Here is a 14,985-nt window from a genome sequence, read left to right on the forward strand (position 1 = left end):
CTTTGGGACCTTCAAATTTGGCATGTTATTCTCATAACTTATGTTATCTCCACTAAAAAAGACCTATGAAGATTCAGATCGATATCGTTTTCAATTGAAATTCTAGAAAGAAAAAATTAGTGTTTCAATTTAGAGAAATCCCAATTAATGGTAGCTATATAAACACAGAAGGAACCAAGGGAAGAGTTATCTGATCGACCTAATCGGTTCATCAAGGAAAAAAATTAAAATTTGTTGATGAAAAACAACCAGGTGAACTAGTTACAAACCCGGATCAGTCAGCTGGTTCACCAGTTGGACCGGCCGGTTTACCCGATTTATCAGTTTAATTTAACACATTTTTTGTGGAAATTGGTGGATCAATGGTGACTCAACCTATTTTTTCTACTGGTTTAGTGTGTTTCTGGTTGGACCAATCGGTCCGGTTCTGAAAACACTATTTATGACATGTTTAATGCTCTATTGAGAAGGAAACTCAATTTATCAGTTTACTGGTTGGACCGGCCGGTTTATCCGATTATCGGTTTAATTTAACACGTTTTTGGTGGAAATTGGTGGGTCAATGGTGACTCTAACCATTTTTTCTAATGGTTTAGTGTGTTTCTGGTTGGACCAGCCGGTCCGGTTCTGAAAACACTGTTTATGACATGTTTAATGCTCTATTAAGAAGGAAACTCATTACTAATAGCCATTACTTGAGCAGGGCCTTGATGATCCGTAAATATCTCTAGGCACTCACCACCAACCTCCACCAACCTCCACCAATTTCGTCTTTTATGATGCGTACTAAGTTATTTTTTATCTAACTTATGTCAAAGTACTCCTCCTTATCATTTTTTTTAAGTTCCATTTGGATCTCTTCTATTGCTCCATCCGTTTGACTTCTCCGTTCTTGCAATTATTGCATAAAATTATTTTTAATATACCCTTGATCCATCCTCCTGCCGTCAGAGATATAAACACCCAAAATTTGATACCTCCTCTACCATTTTCCTCAGTTTTTATCACATCTCTATTCACATCTTGATTTTTGTGAGATTAAAGGATTTCACGTAGATTTGGAAGAATTTCCTATCACTAATTTGTTTATTAATTTGCAAGTTGATTCGTAGAAAACCGACCTATTTTATTATCGGGTCTGATTCCAGGCCCATTAAATTAGGATCGGACCTGATAAAAAAACAGGTTCGTGATAGGTGTCTAAAACACCTTAATATTTATCTATTGTTTATGCTTTCTTCGGTAAGTTTTTTTGTAAATTATGTATCTTATGTTTGTTTTTGAGTGTTTAGGTACTTATGAGTCATTTGAAACAAAAGAGAAAGAAACGTCACTTAAAAGGTAAAAAGATGCAAATGTTGTTGGAGGCGAAACTATTTCTCATTATTTGTTTTTATTTCTTCATCCCTATCTGAAAAGCATGTCAGTTTTAGTGATGCAAATTATTGCCTGAAAAGTATAACAACTTTAGTGAGGAAGAGACATTAAAGAGAAGAAGTGAATATGAGAAGTAAGAAACGGATGTTGTTGGTGGAAGAATTCGAGGAAGGAAAAGCGTCGGAATGGAGCATAGAAATTAAAGCTCGTGCCAACAAATGCTTGCCATCATGGGCTGGCAAGTCTCCAAGCTGCAGACAAAGGGAATCAACAAGGCACTATGTTTACATTGCATGGCTAGTTCACACATGTGCAGGTGAAATGGGCTTAATAACTGATGTGTAGCCCGTTCAATGCAGAGAGGTCATAAACAGATAGTAGATTTCACCACCACGACACTACACATGTGCAGCTGAAGAGGAGAAAAATTTGGCCTCAATAGAGACCCAGTATTCTTTTCTTTTGTCACCGGTTAACAAACAAAGAAGGGGATCTGGTTGTTGTTGCCGCACCGTCGACCTAGCCAAGCAGCGGCGTTATAGCTTTTCTCCATGGATCAAGACCCTTACCTGAAGCTGAGATGAAGAAGGAAAAATGGAGTGAATATGCTGGCGTTCTGAACCGGAAAAAGAGAAGAAATTGAGCTGAAATTCAGTTGGAAATGTGTTGTTGTTGTGTCTGATTTTGGGGAGTATACAATGGGTGTTTGCCAGGGTCCATCAAGGGATTTTGAATCTCAACCTTACAGGCTAAAATGAGTTCGAACTGATGTTTGAATCAGTGGTTCGAGTGTGTGCTAGTTAGAGCTCAGGTTGATGGCAGAATTGTTGGTTTGTTTGAAGACGTAAACCAGATGAATGGGGTGGAATTGAAGCTGTTGTTGCGATGGCTGAATCATGGAGCTGAGGTCTGAAATTGGGGAAAATTTGTGTACGGAAATCAGCGACAAAGAGGAGGATTTCAAGTAGTTTCTGCTGACAAGAACGACGAAGGGTGTAGCTCAAATTACAGGCTAAATTGGTTCGATTCGGAGGAGATATGGCGAGTTCTTGAGCTGAATTACAGCTGTAATAGGTTGCTGCTACAACCAAACTGATGGATTGTTCTACAGGGTTTTGAGTTCAAATTGTAATCGTGGTGATTTAAGGTCAGGTTTGAAGCTGAGAATTGGTTGTTGCTGTCAAGAGTTATGAGACATCTACAAAGGGAAGAACTAAAGCTGTGTTCTGGTGGTTGTAGTTCAATTTGCAGGGTTGATTTGGGTATCGAAATGTGGTTGCTGTTTGGTGAAGATGTCAGTGGAATTGAGGATTGTTCATGAGCAGAAGCAATGGGTTTTTGAGAGCACATTGACTGCAACAGACACAGCATATGTTCGAGAGATGGGTTTAGCAACAGCAGATTTCCATGAATTCAGTGAATCAGGTGAGTGTTTACAAGAGTTGAACAGATGCAACTGGTTGCAGTATACATGGTCTTGAGGCGAGGACAATGGTGACTACTGGTGATGCTGGCAGTGAATGGAGTTAGAAGTAAATGGTTAGTTGGTTCAAGTTCTGGAGCGCAACTTCAGCTGAAATATGATGTTGCTGGACTGTTTCACAGGGTTTCTGGTGGGATGATTTTTGCAGACTGAACTGGCTCGGTTTTGAGGAGATACTGCAAGTTGTTGAGCTAAATTTCAGCTGTAGTTCGTGAGATTTTGGTCATGGTTTTATGTAGAAGATTAGGCAAAGAACTGCAATTGTTGCTGTCCAATTTGGGAGCTGTGTTGGAAGGGTTTTGATGTTCATCTGCCAAGGATTCGAAATGGTCTCAATTGAGCGAAACAAACAAAACTGTATCTCAAGTGTGCTGGGTTTGGAGTTGAACTGGGTTTGTATGGATAAAGAAATGGCTTGCACTGTGGTGGTTTTGAGAGATGTTTGAAGCTTGGGAGGACACGGCAGTAGTAACTTGAAATAAAGGGCAGTTCAGGCAAGCAAGGAATGAGGCTGTGCAGGGTAGTCTGGTGAATGTTTGGCATTGGATTGGACCGGATTTAGGAGCTTACAAGGACAGGAAACTTGAGTACCAATCAGTCTCGGCATTGGATAGATCTTGGGTCCGTGAAAACTTCTACGAAGTGGTGCTGTTGCAGTTGGTTGACAGAGATGAATGGATATGATTGGGGCCATTTTAGTATTTGTGTATGCCAATAAGTCAGTCAAGAGAAGGTCACGACTTTGCAAGAGCATAAAAGGATATAAGAAGCCGCAAAAGCAGCAGAAACCCTACCCTGGATATCACCCTTTTGGCGCCCCTGAAATGCTGGAGAAAAGTTCTGTGAGAGTAACAACAACAGCAACTTTGGTTGCTGTTTTGGTTTAATCTAAACTTCTTCTTTTAAACATCATTAAGCCATAAACCTTATTTTTGAGAACATATGATTATGAGTAGCTAAACCTATTTTTTGATTAGGGGCTATTTCAAAGGCCGGAATATGAACGTATTGATATGAAATAACTTCTTCTTGCGCCATTATTTCTGTTATTGTTTGATTTCTACCATGCCAATAATGCTTATGAGTTATGTGTTAATTGTTTAAGTTCGAAATTGAATGATTGATGCATATTTCTATTGCTAGTTTAGATTTTCTTCTACCCGTAATTGTCTAGAGAAGATAAACACAAGTAGCGATATATGGGTATTGATTATGGGACTTTGTTAAGTACCCATACGTAGAAATTGACACTATTAGGTGATTCAAGCTTTTGAATTCATCACTAGGAGCAACCTTATCTCACAAAACTTAGAGCATTTGTTTAAGTCACACCTAGAAAGCGTACTTCTAGGAAACTTGGCAAGTAGAATCCGGTAGTCGAGCGCTGCCGTATCCGGTGAGCTTAGGGGATAATAACGGGAAAGTTGAGCGTACTAATTATCCTAGGGTTGTTAGTAACGAGATAATGCGAAGAACGTAGTTATATGTCGCTTTGGTTTATATTTCGTGGTCGAGAATGAATCCTTAATCAATTCCATCTCATATTTGAATACAATTTACAATTTTCATAATTTTCTACAACAAAATAATCTTGCTAAGAGTATTTGCATAACAACTTTTGCTTAACACACCTCCCTTGGGACGATCCTACTTCCATATATTACTTGCTAGTGTAAAGAGAAGTAGAAAAATATTATTTACGAGTTGACACCTCGTCAGTTCGCGTCCTAATTTAGTGGTCCTGGAACCAAACCCGATAAAAATCTTGATACCCGTCGGGTATCCGGTAGGTCTATGAGAATCAATTAAATTTTTTGCCAAGTTTCTTTTATCTTTTTCGTGTTGGCTTGAATCTAATAATTTCCCATATAAATTTATTACTCCCTCTCTTTTGAAATAAGAGGCTGGTTTCATGTGTAATTTATACATGAAACCAGCATAATATTTTGAAGCGGAGGTAGTATTATATATATATACAAATATTGTAATTGAAAATTAGATCTTGTTAGCATAATGTGAATTGTGTCAATCACATGTGACCGTGACGGTTTTGTTAGTTAGTCTTTTGTGTCTGCCAGTCATAGTTTGGTCTTGGTTAAGGGGCAGTCATGTTGACTGAGCCTCTTTTTCCTCTTGTCTGTACAAATATGTCATGTCTCTCCATGAATGGTGACATTGTTCTTGACAACTTATCTTTTATGACCATTGTTTTCAGACCCAGACTGGATATCAGAACGGTAAAAGTCACTAGATCAGGTTCTGATGGTTCAACCGGAATTACTGGGTGAGTCAAAATAACATTCTATGACTTATCTAATTTACTTTTACAATAACTAAGTAGTTGGTCTCTTGTTTCAAGTATAGAAAAAATTGAAAATCTCTCAATGAAACCTTTTCTAATCAGGTACCCTAAGTTATCTCTACTACTACAATCAATGGGTTATGTTTAATCACCTTGGTGAGAAAATTCCATACTCTTTTTCACAATGACCCTCAACAGTATCAATTCCTGATATTCATCGGGTATATCGAAAATCATCTTCTTCATTTCTTCAAACTTTCCTCATTTTTCATCTGTAACGTTTCTTCACAATCATCATCCTAAACTTTGATTTGATTTCATTTTTTAATTTTCTTATAGCAAGACCTAAAAGCGATTGTAGTTATCTCCACTAAAAAAGACCTATAATTTTCATGAAGATTCAGATCCATATCGTTTTCAATTGAAATTATAGAAAGTAAAATTAATATTTCAATTTAGTAAAAATACCAATTTATGGTAGCTATATAAACACAGAAGGAACCAAGGAAAGCGTTATCTAATCGACCTAATCGGTTCATCAAGGAAAAAAATTAAAATTTCCTGATGCAAAAGCAACCGAGTGAACTAGTTACAAACCCAGGAGGGTCAGATGGTTTATTGGTTGGCCAGCAGGTTTACCTGATTTATCAGTTTAACTTAATACGTATTTGGTGGAAATTGGTGGGTCAATGGTGATCCAACCTATTTTTCTACTGGTTCAATGTGTTTCCGGTTGGACCAGCTGGTCTGGTTCTGAAAACAGTTTTTATGACATGTTTAATGTTGTATTGAGAAGGAAGTTCATTACTAACATGAATCACTTGAGTAGAGCCTCGACGATCCATAAATATTTTTAGACACTCCTCTTTAATACTCCAACGACCTCCATCATTTTCTTCTTTTAGGATGCATACCAATGTAGTCAATATCGGCCGTATCGGCCGATATATCGGGGATATTTCGGATATCGGCCCAGAACGATACCATAAGAAGGATATCGGGGATACGATATTCTCCCGATAATATTGGCCGTATCGGTCGAATATCGGCCGTTTCGGTCAAATATCGTCTGTATCGGTCGATACGAAATTTTCCTACATTTCCCGATATGAGACGGTATTGGTCGTTTTCTATAAAGTTTAAGGGTAATTTTGGCGAAGAAAGTCTTCCAGGTGGTAGTAGAGGTGCATGTAGCTCTCGAAGCAAGTTACTAAAGTTACTCTTTTGTTTTTTTGATAAAATTGATGTTATCTATTATATCTTATCCGAAAATGTGTGGAGAAAATGTTTAATATAAAATCATAGTCTCTAAATCTAGAACCGATATTATACCCATATTTCAACGATAATATCCCCGATATAAAATCGTACCAGTGTATCGGTCCCGGCCGAGATGAACCGATATCCGATATTAACTACATTGATGCATACTAAGTTATTCCTTTATCTAACTTATTTTAAAGTAGTCCTCCTAGTCATTCTATTTAGGTCCCATTTGGATCTCTTCTATTACCCCATCCATTTGACTTCTCCTTTCTTGCAATTATTTTGTAAAATTATTTTCAATATACCCTTGATCCATCCTCCTGCCCTCAGAGATATAAGCACCCAAAATTTGAGACCTCTTCTACCTTTTTCCTGAGCTTTTATCGCATCTTTATTCCCATCTTGATTTTTGTTAGATTAAAGGATTTCCAGTCGATTTAGAAGAATTTCCTATCACTAATTTGTTTATTAATTTACGAGTTGATTCAGACAAATCCGATCTGTTTTTTTATCGGGTTTGATTCCAGGCCCGCTAAATTAGGACCCGATCGCTTCCTAATTTAGTGGTCCCGGAACCAAACCAGATAAAAATCTGGATACCTGCCGGGTATCCGGTAAGTTTATGAGAATCAATTATATTTTTTTTTAAGTTTTTTTTATCTTCTTCATATTGGCTTGAATCTAATAATTTTCCAAATAAATTTATTACTCCCTTCGTTTCAAAATAATAGGCTGGTTTCATATATACACGAAACCATCCTAGTTTTCTGAAACAGAGGTAGTATTATATCTATATAAATAGTCTAATCTAATTGAAAATTAGATCTTGTTAGCACATGTTATCTGTGTCAATCACATGTGATAGTGACAGTTTTGTTAGTTAGTCTTTTGTGTCTGCCAGTCATAGTTTGGTCTTGGTTAAGGGGAAGTCATGTTGATTGAGTCTCTTCTTCCTCTTATATGTACAAATATGTCATGTCTTACCTTTTGATCTTAATCAAGGAAGATAATCAGAGCATTGTCCATCGACTTAGAGCGCTTGACATGGTATATCAGAGCATACCAAATCCTAATTTCAGAAGATTTCTTCGATCTGCATCTTTATTTTTAAAATTTCAAGTTTATTTAATAAATCACTTCTTATTTTATCCTTAAAAGGGAAATACAATATCGAATCCACCTTCAAAACCTTTAAAACTCAGCATTTCTCTCTTGTTAAGCTTAATTCAACAAATTTTGTGATACAGAAGTCTCATATCGTTCCTATACTATGAAGCTTCAATTTGTACAAATATGTTGGCGGTTCCAGTCTGGAACCACTTGAATTTATTCGTGATCCTGTTATTCGAGCTCCAATATAAAATTTTAGCGTATCTACAATGGATCCAACAAGATCAACTTATTCTTTCATGGACTCTCTCGTGTTTATCTGATGAAACTCATCTTTATGTTCTTGGTTGTACCACAACTCTAAATGTATGGAAAAATTTGGAGAATAATTACAATTTTACATTCGAATTTCGTCAAATGTAGTTAAAGAATGTTCTCCAACATCTAAAGAAGGCATGTGCATCAACGTAAGCTTACGTTAGTCGTGCCAATTACATTCATTGCTCATCAGCTTTCGCAAATAACAAAAGTAGACCTATTCTTGATGAAGATATTGTCTTAAATGGTTCGCCTTCTGAATTCGTTGTTAATCAATAATCAACATACTTTCTTGTCTAGTTATGGTATTATACATAAAGTAAGTAGTCCTCGTGAACATCAGCAACATGGTAAAGCAGCGAGAAAGCACATGCATATTGTTGAGACAAGACTTGTATTAGTGAATCATGCTTTTATGCCTCTTCATACTGGTCTTATGCCTTTGAGACTGCCAACTACTTGATCAACAGATTTCCTACACCAGTTTTGGGTAACTCTACTCCTCTTGAGACTGCTTAGTCTTTTTCTCCAGATTACGCTCTAAAAAAATGGTTGAGCATTTTATCCATGTCTTAGGCCCTATAACAGAAATAAGTTGAAGAATATGTTTGTGAAATGTCTCTTTCTAGGGTATAACGCTAGGCATACAAGATACATGTATGCCTCAATCCATTTACTAATAAGATCATTATTTATAGAAATGTGGTCTTTAATGAATCTAATTTTCCGTACAAAGTCATGTTTTATCCTTCTTTTGTTTCATCTTCTTCCATTACTTCCATGTCTCTTAATTGATTTTCCACCACACATTGACTCAACAACATTACCAGCACCTACACCACTTTCACCACCTCCATCTCCTCCACTATTTCCAATTCCTGTTGCAGAGATACATACAAATATTGACCAAAATGCCCCTGCGAGATTGCCAGTTTCTGAATTTATTTCTCATCCAATTCAAATAAGAATTAAAAATGGTATATTCAAATCCAAGTTTTCAGTGCCACTTCTTCTGAGGATTTAGAGACTCCCACTACTTTTTGCTGAGGCCAGTAAGAAACCAATTTGGAGAAAGTTCATTTATGAAGAGATTGATGCTTTGGTAGAAAAAGAGATATGGGAGTCAGTTTCTTACAAACATGTCATGAAGAATGTATGTTGTAAGTGGGTTTCAGAGTCAAGAGGAATGCATATAAATCTTTTGAGAGATGTAAAGACAAAGTGGTGGCTTTAATCAAGTTGAATGTCTTGACTATCATGATGCTTTTAGCCTAGTATTCAGACCAATGACTATCAAACTTATGATATTTATTGCTTTGTTTAAAGGACGGAGTATTAGGAAGCTTGATATAAAGAATCCCTTTTTATTCATGGTTTTCTTAATGGGGAAGTTTATAAGCAACAACCTCCTGGTTTTGTGGACAAGGATTTATAAATCATGTATGCGCTCTTAAGAAGTCTCTATCTATAAGGTCTTAAATAGGCTCCTACGGCCTGGTTTAAGAGACTAAGTCAGTTCTTGGCTACTCGAGTCTTTGCATCATCCAAGACTGATACTTTTCTCTTTTAAAAAGTCACGTCTACTGTATCTCTCTATGTTCTCATCTATGTTGATATTCACATTTCTTTTGAGAAGACCAATATGTTGACTGTCAAGCCTGCCTTTACCCTTATTATTGTTCATAACACACACTCAACTTCCAATCCAGCTGCATTTGAAGATCTTGATCTCTACATAAGAATTATGGGTGCTTTGCAGTACTGGACCATTACAAGACCTGATATTTCTTTCGATGTGAACAAAGATTATGCACTACCCTTCTATAGATGACTGGAGTTTTTTCAAGAGACTATTAATGTATATGATTAATGGATTATATCTTATGGTCTTCGATTAAAAAAATCATCGACTTTACCATTGCAGGTGTTTTATGATGCATATTGGGATGGAAATCACATTGATAAAAGGTCCACCAGTAGGATGGATTTTGGGACCCAACCTAATTTCTTGGTAAAAAAAAAATTGTTTCTAGATTAAATACACAAGATAAACATAGAGTTATGGTAGAGGCCACTTCAGAACTTCTTTGGATTCAATCTTTTTTTGCAGGAACTTCATTTTTCAAATATTCCTCCTTTTTTGTGGAGTGATAATATGGGGGATGCTTATCTTTTTGTAAATCATATATTTCATAATAAGATGAAGCAGATGTAAATTGCATTCCGTTTACTACACCATATTCAAGGATTAGTAACTAGAATTCGCAACAGCTAGGCAACAGTTGCGAATTTTCAGTTGCTAATTTCAGTTGCAAAAAAGTCCGCAACAGTATTCAGCCCATTCAGCTAGAAAACTGACTCGGCTATCTCTTATCTTATCGAGCAGGACCAGAGACCTCTCATTCTCGTATCGCATTCTCTTCTCTCATTCTATCTCTTTCTCAGTTTCAAAGAAGTTTGTTGACGAATCGTTCCTACGTTCTTCATGTCATGCATATTTTCGATTGAAAATATATATCTAACCCCAACCCTAGATTTACTTCAAACAGATTTAAGGTTCCTGTTGCAGAAATTTAAAGTTAGGGTTTGAGGTTATGTTCTGAGATGAAGCGGGGTTTGATGTAAAAATCGAGATTGAATGGGTTTGAATGATGGTTGTGGTTGGATTTGTGGATTTTGAAAGTTAGGGCTAGATTTGAGATTGCAAGTTAGGATTTGAGATTCGAAAGTTAGGGTTTGAGATTTGTGGAGTTTGAAGGGCTGGATTTGAGATTGAAAGTTAGGATTTGAGATTTGTGGATATGGTTGGCATTTGTAGAGCAATGGTTTGCAGGGAATGTGTTGTCAGACAGTTTTGTTTGAAGGTCTTGTTGTGAGACAGTTGAGTGTTGGAAATGGTTGGCTTGTAGACAGCTGGGAAATGGGTGTTGATGCTATTGATTTGGTAATAGAGAAGAATGAGTTACTGTGGCTGTGAAGTTGGGTTTAAAGTAAACTTGCATTTTTCAGAGATCAAGTCAAGTGATGCAGATATGATATTGGGTTTCAGAGCAGGTGTTGGTGGTGTTTGAGTTCTTGAAGGTATGGTGGAGGTGGGTGGTGGATGCTGGTGGTCAGTGGTTGGGAGTATCAACACTTTAATCAGGTAAAATTTGTATACTCATGGGTCTTTTGTAATACATTTTTCTTCATATGTGGTGTTTAAAGCAACATTCATTGATTTTGAGAATCATATTCATACAGTAAAATAGAGAAGATGAGATGATATTTGATGCTTAACTTCATAATACTCTCTTCACAAAACCTTGTCCCTCAACTCTCTTTACTTTGATTTATGTTTTGGAGTTGGGGTCAAAATCCAAATTGCTAAATTATAACCAATGTTCTTAACAACTTGGTACTACATGGTAGCCAAAGAGGATCAAAATTGGTATGGATACTTTAGATTTAAAGGTAAACTACAAATCCAAGTAGTTGATTTGAAGTTCAGTAACATACCTAAATCTGAATGGATTTGTCCATGTTTAATGATTCTACCTTAAAATGTGCCCCATTGGTTTTCTTTGGGTTTTTATTTTATTGCACCCTATTTGTTTGATGAAATGGGTAGAAAAGTTTCTTGTCATGTCCATGGATATTTCGGTGGTCATCTTCTTTTATGCCGACTCCTATTTAAACCTGTTTTTCAAGTAAAATCAAGTGGAATCATGGTGATGAAAAACAACAATGAACAACAAAATTTGGATACCAACAATCTGGGTGTGGGAGAGGATAAGATTAATAATTTAGCTAATGCACTTATTCATCACATTCTTTCTTTCCTTCAAACTAAATGGGCTGTCTACCTGCATTTTATCCAAAAGATGGAAGTATGTATCCAACTCTATCCCTATTCTTGGTTTTCTTATCTGGCGAACTCAAATGGGTACTAGAAAATTTGATTCATCTGGAAATTTTTTCAGAATTTCGGTACATAAGCCTTGGTTCAGATTCTATTTCGATGGTTAGAACATTTTTCAGGTTTCTTCAGCTGTCACCTAATCCAGAATCAATTTTTTTTGCTCAGGCAAGTCACTCTCCTCTTACCTCTCAGTGTAATAAAAAAAGTTTTTTTTTGTTAGCATTAATATTCAGTTCTCTCATTGAAAAAGAAGTGTTACCATATATTTGTGAAACCATTGATTCGGATTGTAATAGTCAGTTTCCTAATCACCGATCTTTTATCATCTTTCTTTTGTATTTGTGTTCGCATCACTACTTAATTCTTGTGTGATCGTATCTAAGACATTACAATCGTTTGTATTATGTTTTTAGCAATTGCATTGAAGACGAAGAACAATCAAAGAACACAAAAAGGAGAGAAGCTTTACATTTGCTGCATTTTGTTACTTTCCATTCATTGGTTCTACAACAACATAAGAGAAGGGTTAGTTCTTCTTCAGCTGCTTTCTGCATTAGTGGTTACCTATAAGGGGCAAACATCGAAAAAAGTTAGTAACCAATAATAACTGTAGAAATTAGTACTAATCCCATACTTGTGTTTGTGAAGATTGGCAACTTGGTTAAGGAAAGGGCAACGAACTCTAAGCGTTAACTGGATTTTACCCACAAGTTGTTTCTGAATCCAATGGTATTAGTTCTCTGAGTATATATCATGAATCCATATGTTTATTTCAGGATTTTGTGAAGTTTTTTTAATTGAGAGAAGTGAGATTTGCTTGCTTCAGTTAGTGTTTTTATCACCTTGCTTAGTGCAGACTTCACGAGAATGGAATCTTTCGGCAAAGTTGAAGAGTCTGCAGAGACTCTTGTAAGTAGTAACGATTTTTTTCTTTAGATGTAGTTTCTCTCGCTCGTTCGATATTGGTTTGTTGTTCTTCTTATTTGAGAAGTCGAAATCTGTTTGATGAACAAGTTAGTGGAGTAGATAGAAGTTGGCAAAGGACTATGTTTCCTAATTTGAATTGGGAAACCATCCTCAATAAAGAATACATACCAAAACATGAAACTACCATAAATAAGACTTCTAGAATTTTCTAAATCTAGAAAACTTCTAACAATCTCCACCTTGACTTGATTTGCAACATTCACAAAATTCCTCTTGCTTCTTTAACCAACTGAAATCAATCGAGTTCTTGTCCATCTGCCCTTACGGACCATTGATCATCAATGATGATGAACAACACAGTCCAAGTTATCCTTGGACTTGCCAATCTTTGGAACCCACTTCTTGATCATACGAGCCTTTCGAACTCCACCCAACGCCAAATTTCCATGGGACTTTACATTCCCAAAAGTTGACTCGGATCGATCCTTAGCTCCACCTAAACCTGACTGCCTCAGTGTATACAAGCCGCTGCTACGACTTCCTTTCATGATCATAGCAGATCCTTGATAAAACTTTATTACCCCACTATAACATGAATACTTACAACCCGCAGAATCTAATTGGGAAAAACATATTAGATTCCACTTTAACTCTGGAAGGTGTTTTACTCATGGGACTGTTTGAAACTTACCATCAAATATCCTCATGCGAATATCATCGACTCCCTTAACCGGTAGTTCCGAGTCGTCGCCAGTAAACACTTTACCGCTACACCCCACATACCTATCGAAATATGACCGTTGTGCACACATTTATGTCGTGGTACCGCTATCCATTATCCAACTCTTCTCTTGATTTAAATCAGCAGCAACCAAAAGAGAGTAATCGCTTTCATAGCCTACATGGTTAGCTTAACCTTCGAGACCTCTTGCCGAACCAGTCTCATTATCTTTCCACTTACAATCACGTCTGATGTGACCTGGTTTGTGACACTTCCAGCAAACACTCTTACCGTGTTTCTTATTCCCTCCAGCAAATAAACTAACATCTTCAGACGATCTACTGTTACCACTCTTCATCTCCTTTTCTTCAGACAAAAGAGCACTAGTAACTTCAGCAAGACGCAAAGCTTCTTTTCTATGCTTTAAGTATGTCACCATGTGTTTATAAGATGGTGGAAGTGAGAAGATGAGGCGAAGTGTTTTATCCTCATCATTAACAGTTACTTCTAACGCTTCCAGTTCAGAAACAATTGAATTTAAAACGCTGAGATGATTAGCAATAGACGTACCTTCAACCATCTTCAATGTATGAAATTGATCTTTCAAGTACAATCTATTCGAACGAGTGTTTGTCATATACAACTCTTCAAGTTTAATCCACAACTCATTTGCTGTAGTAATCTTTGCAACATTAGCCAAAACATTATTTGTTAATAACAAACGTATCTGACTCGCAACTCTTAAATCAGTATCTTCCCAGTCTTCAGGCTTAATACCACTTTCCACTTGTCCTTTCAGCACCTTGGCTAACCCAGATTGAATTAAAACATCTTTAACTTGGATTTTCCATAAAGTTAATAGAACCATCGAATTTCTCAACCTCAAACCGTGTATTCAAAGCAGAAATATTTGTTATCTCGTTTCCCTTAAACCCAAGCTCTGATACCAATTATTGGGAATTACACCTCAGCTCTTCTGATCTTTAGGGTAAACAAAGAATAACTAATACACCAAGAGATACGATAAACACTTAATCAATCACACAAGACACAGATTTCTGTGGAAAACCCCAAATCGGGTAAAAACCACGGACAAGAACACAATATATTCAATTAACCACAAGGATGATAACAAAGAAGACTCTCACCTTCTCTTACAGCTCTCACCTTCTTCGCAGAACAAGAAATTCACAAAGAGACCGAAAATTAATTTTAGTTATCCCACTCTTAAGAAAAACTCTTCACAACTGTGTGTTAAACACTCCTAAGGTCCCCTATTTATAGTAGACACCTCTTGTTCTCCAAGTAACCTGTTTCGTAATCTGAATTGGGAAACCATCCTCAACTAGGAATGTCTAACCTAATTAGGTAATACATCCTCAATAAAGAATCCATACTAAAAAAGAAAACTACCATAAATAAGACTTCTAGAATTTGCTAAATCTAGACAACTTCTAACAGTTAGTGGTGAGAAACTAACGCAGAATCATATTATTGTCTGTTGCATTCATACATTTATTACCTAAAATGACAAACATGACTCCTAAATTAGTGATGTTTTTAATGCAAACTAGAGGGAC

At 36.5% G+C, this 14,985-nt stretch overlaps 1 long non-coding RNA gene across 2 annotated transcripts; it reads left to right on the forward strand.

Moving 5' to 3' along the window:
* Positions 1-10,276: 10,276 nt before the first annotated feature.
* On the forward strand, positions 10,277-12,642 carry LOC113283217. Of its 2 annotated transcripts, XR_003327383.1 has the most exons (3): positions 10,277-11,001; positions 12,171-12,282; positions 12,406-12,642. It is a non-coding gene; the product is annotated as an uncharacterized LOC113283217 (long non-coding RNA). The 2 variants fall into 2 exon arrangements; XR_003327382.1 differs by having other exon boundaries at positions 12,171-12,642.
* Positions 12,643-14,985: the final 2,343 nt, after the last annotated feature.

This window comes from Papaver somniferum, chromosome 1, assembly GCF_003573695.1.
Source record: "Papaver somniferum cultivar HN1 chromosome 1, ASM357369v1, whole genome shotgun sequence".
Taxonomy (NCBI): Eukaryota; Viridiplantae; Streptophyta; class Magnoliopsida; order Ranunculales; family Papaveraceae; genus Papaver; species Papaver somniferum.